Genomic DNA, 4953 nt, shown 5'->3' with positions numbered 1-4953 from the left:
GTTTCCTGTACTTTGTTTCCTGAGGTATCCAGGTTGTTGATTTTTAAACTTCCACCAATCGTAGATCAAAAGAAAGGAGGCCAGTAGGCTTGCCTGTGGACTAAGAATCTTACATTTCTATCTATATCAGTATGATGCCTGCCTGTTCAAACCATGTACATTTCACTTGAAAAATATGAAGAAGGCAAATCCCAAAGCCTTTAAGATTAAGTCCAATTTCAGAAGATTCAGAAAAAACTTCTGACAAAAATGTGTTTTACTCATTAGCCTTTTGAGCACTGCATGTCGTACAGACCCAGACCCCACCTCTTGAAGAGGCCGATTATGTGAGCTTTGTGGGTTGCAAACATGTGTCATTCTATGAGTCATAGTCATAACATCACAGAACAGTCGCACACAAACCTGAATTGCTGTACTTAATGTTTTAAAGATAAAAGACATTGCAATTATCTAAACGATTCGGCACCCTCTGGATTAAGGACTGCTTGTAAACAGCAGGGTCACTGATTGAATTACAGTAAGTACCCCTCTGAGGCACTGAGGAGATGCTTTCTTCTTGCTGGTTAGATCTAAAAGTTGGAAATGAGATTTCCCGATGCACAGTTTGGCGTTCATCCAGATTGTTTTTTTTTCTCATATGTACAAACTGAATCTTAACAGGTTTTTAGCCATAGTAGGTGTAAAACAAATTGACTTGACAATCAGCCAAGTTAGGAGTGCAGACTGTAAGGATTTAAAACCCTGTAACATGCTTGTTTGTTTATAAACTCTTAAACTTTGATGAGCACAAAATCTGTATCACCTTCCACCACAGCATTAACTGCACTCTAATATTTAAATCATTTTCCTTAGAATTCTTGTCCAGTCCACTATCAGTCTTGTTACAAACTTGACTAGGTCCATTCTTCAAAGTCTGTTTGGCTCTCCATATCTCATGTTTCTAGAGTTATAGGTGTTTGACTTGAAGGGTTCACATAGTTTAATGCTCAGCATTCTGTTTTTTTAAAGCTTGTGTATTTCATACAATTTGAGGACCAAAGAGTTTGAGACTTTATGGATTACTGAACAGACCTACCTGAGCACATATAGGTAGACTGTGAAAGTTCTAAGGAAACCCCATCTGACCAACTTCTTTTAATGCAGCGGTTCTTTAGCGTTTAAGATCATTTTCTTCAGACTTACAAAAAAAAACTTCTACAGGTGATGGACTTCCTGCTATAGAAGAGATGCTATAGTAGTGAAATCTACCTTGGCGGATGTGCCAAGGGAACCTTTCGCCTTTTTAATAACTCTCTAGACCTGCAAGTGTTAATGCAGTAGTAGTCTGACAAATGGGATGTCATACAAATGTATAATCTTGCCATTCTCATTGGATGGAGTATTGCCAGCTTGTGTTTTTCACTTGAAAATAGGCAAACTTGTCTCCGTTGCCTTGTTTGTTTTCCCGTTTTAGACTGAAAGGTTATAAATATGCAGGTAACAGGAAGTGAACATGCAAGCATTTGTTTCAAAAGGGACGATAGATCTAGAATCAAAATAATGGAAGGCACTCACTCGATGGTTTGTGTATGAGAAATGATAAGCAAAGAAATATGCCCATTGATTTGTGAGGTCTGAAGAGAGACACAGACAGCAACGCTCTTGTACAGGTCATAATAAGCCTTGTGTTCGCTTACATTGACCTCGTAGTGACTAACACCTAAAATGAACAAATGGTGTAATTAATTCACACAAAGCAGGACTGAGACCAGATCACTGTTAATTGAGCTCATGAATACAATGGCTCCCTCATTTTATACTCATGATAATAATGCTTTTTGAAAGTCTTCTCTTTTTATTATGCCTTTGCTGTACAATAAGTCGTATGTCCTTTTAAAGATATAAAGCCACTTTCCAAAAAGTATGTATTTACATGTTTGTGTGTTTCCCTAATAATCTGCAAAAATACTTGAAAAATGTTTTGTAGTTTAAATGATTTTGTGTGTATTTAAGAATTATATTTTTTCAAATAAATTGTTTTTACAAGAAATTTGCAAAATAGTTTGTCTTTATATGTAATAGATTAAACCATGAATATCACTGATGATTAGTATGTGTGATTTATATTTATTTATGTAATGTTTCTTTAATGCATCACATCAAGAAGAGGAGTTTTGATGTTTACTGTACTTTCACCATAGTGTTGCATTACAATATCTGCAAACAGATGGGTATTTAATATACATAGAAATGCCAGTAAGTAGGGCTGCAAAATTGGCCAAATCAAAGGAGAACATAAACGAAGAAATGAATCATCATTTCAGAAGAAATCTTGGCATCACTACCTGACTGTCGCTGACGCCAGTGCAGAAGCAGTAAAGCAGTAAGTAAACTCTTCCTTCTACCTTTGCAGTTTCCGATGTGAATAAAGAGTGCAGACAAATACTTCTATCATTTAACTTTTTGTTCCACTCTTATTTTAAATGTAATATTTAATTATTTTCACTTCCTTTTTCTATGTATTAAGCATTCTAAATCTATTGGAGAAAGCGTAAGACTTTTTATTTACTAAGCTCTCTTTTAGGTTATGTACAGGCATTCTTTCACTATGCAGGCCTATTCAAGTTCAGTCCTCGGGGGCCCTACCACTGTTACAACAGGCGAGTCATTTTTTTTGCTTAATTAATGTTATTGGTTTCTTATTTTGCATTCACAAAATGTAGTAGTGTAATGTTTACATTTATAAGAATGTTACTAACATAGCTTTAACCTTCCTCTTGTGTTAGGGTCTGCACCGACCCGTTTTAAATTTTAAATGCATACAAGAATCACATAAATTTGTTTATTGCATCAAGGCTTTTTGACTTTGTCAGGAACCTCTATTTCAACAAAATAAAGAAAAAAAATATTTTTACTAAATTATAAAATGCTCTGGTTGAAATTATGACCTTTGTGTTGTTAGGGTCGGTTTCGACCCAGTTATGATAATACGATGATAAAGCAATAATTAGAGCCAAAACTGAAATCCTAAGTGCACTGTCAGCTGCCACACTGACCACCAGCTCCTCTCCTAATCATGTGAGCTTTCTCATTTTGCGTGGCTTTCCAGTATACCTGCACAAAAACAAAACAAACAAAGATGGGCATGTCCAGACATGTGAGGTGAATTCACTCATTTGAGTGGCCATTTGACTTGCAGAGTGCACATTTACAATTTGCAGCATGCAAAAATGAGAAGAAGATTTACAGTGAGCCAAGTTCTGGATCATATTTTTGGTGAAAATGAAGGAGAGGACACAGAGCAGCATAGCGATTCAGATGAGCAGGTTTCTGAGGAGGAAGACAATGTGGAGTATCATCCAGAAGACACAGACACATCTGATGAGTCGGATGAGGAGGTCACTGGTGCTGAAGCTGCTCCTGCTGAAAGATTCAAGTCCAAAAATGGTAAGATCTTTTGGAGCTCAGTACCTCATGATGTACATGGCAGGGCAGCTGCTGCAAATGTCATCAAAATGACCCCTGGAATCACAAGGTTTGCTCTGACCAGAGTCAGTGACATCAAAACATGTTTTGAGCTATTTATGCAATTGTCACTAAAAAGAATCATCATTACTATGACGAACCTTGAAGGAAAAAAAGTCCATGGCGACATGTGGAAAGACATTGATGAGGAATACCTGGATGCTTTCATTGGTGTTCTTCTCTTGCTGGAGTGTACAGATCCTGCAATGAGGCCACTGATAGTCTATGGGACGCATCAACAGGCAGAAATATTTTCCGGGCAACAATGTCACTTCAGACATTTCAAATGATATCAAGAGTCCTCAGATTTGACAACAGAGAGACCAGAGTGAGATCTGACAAGCTTGGTCCCATCAGGGATGTCTGGGAGAGATGGGTGCAGCTCCTTCCGCTGATGTTCAACCCAGGGCCAGAGGTGACAGTGGATGAACGTCTTGTCCCTTTTCGAGGAAAATGCCCCTTCCGGCAATACATACCCAGTAAGCCAGGGAAATACGGCATAAAAATCTGGGCAGCCTGTGACACAAGAACCAGCTATGCCTGGAATCTACAGATTTACACAGGCAAAACTGCGAGTGGCATCCCTGAGAAAAACCAAGGAAAACGTGTGGTCCTCGATATGACCACTGGACTGCAGGGTCACAATATCACTTGTGACAATTTTTTTACCAGCTATGACCTCGGTCAAGAACTTCTCAAGAGGAAACTTACCATGGTGGGAACAGTGAAGAAAAATAAACCTGAGTTGCCTGCTGAAATCTTGCAGGTGAAGGGCAGGGCTCCACTTTCCTCAAAGTTTGCTTTTACAGACACCACCACTGTTGTCTCATATTGTCCAAAAAGAAACCGGAATGTGATACTCATGTCTACTCTTCACAAAGACGCCGCTGTATCATCAGGAAGTGACAAAAAGCCGACAATTATCCACGACTATAACAAAAACAAAGGAGGAATGGACAAGCTGACAGCCACATACACATGCCAGCGAATGACCAGAAGATGGCCAATGGTTGTGTTTTACAACATCCTTGATGTGTCTGCATATAATGCATTTGTGTTGTGGAGCCACATCCACCAAGGGTGGAACTCAACCAAAAAAAACAAGCAGAGACTGTTTCTTGAGGAGTTGGGAAATTCCCTTGTCAAGCCACACATTAGGCGAAGGGAACGGGTGCCCCGAGACCCAGACGCTGCAGCCTTTGTCAGACAGCTGCAGGGCTCACCCAGCACTCCATCCTCACCATCAGCAACACAGAGAGAATCTGCATCAGCATCCTCCTCAGCCAGCCCTGCCTCAACACCAACCGAAACAGCCCCAACCCCAGTCAGGCTGCCTGATTCGAAAAGAAAGAGGTGTCAGGTCTGCCCAAGCAGTAAGGACAGAAAGACAAATGTATTGTGTTTCAACTGCAAGAAATATCTCTGCAAAGAACACTCAAAAAGTGTCAC

At 39.5% G+C, this 4953-nt stretch overlaps 1 protein-coding gene across 1 annotated transcript in view; it reads left to right on the top strand.

Annotated features, from left to right (window-relative positions):
* The window catches only part of kiaa0753 (KIAA0753 ortholog), a 103754-nt gene extending 101725 nt beyond the window's left edge, over positions 1–2029 (top strand). The window contains exon 19 of the mRNA XM_028806636.2: positions 1–2029. This exon is cut by the window's left edge and continues 159 nt beyond it. The gene's annotated coding sequence lies outside the window, so the exon portion shown is untranslated.
* The last annotated feature ends 2924 nt before the right edge of the window (positions 2030–4953 follow it).

The sequence above is a fragment of the Erpetoichthys calabaricus genome, chromosome 8, assembly GCF_900747795.2.
Source record: "Erpetoichthys calabaricus chromosome 8, fErpCal1.3, whole genome shotgun sequence".
Lineage (NCBI taxonomy): Eukaryota > Metazoa > Chordata > Cladistia > Polypteriformes > Polypteridae > Erpetoichthys > Erpetoichthys calabaricus.
Note: the sequence above shows the minus strand (reverse complement) of the source record. Positions and strands in the feature narration are given on the sequence as shown.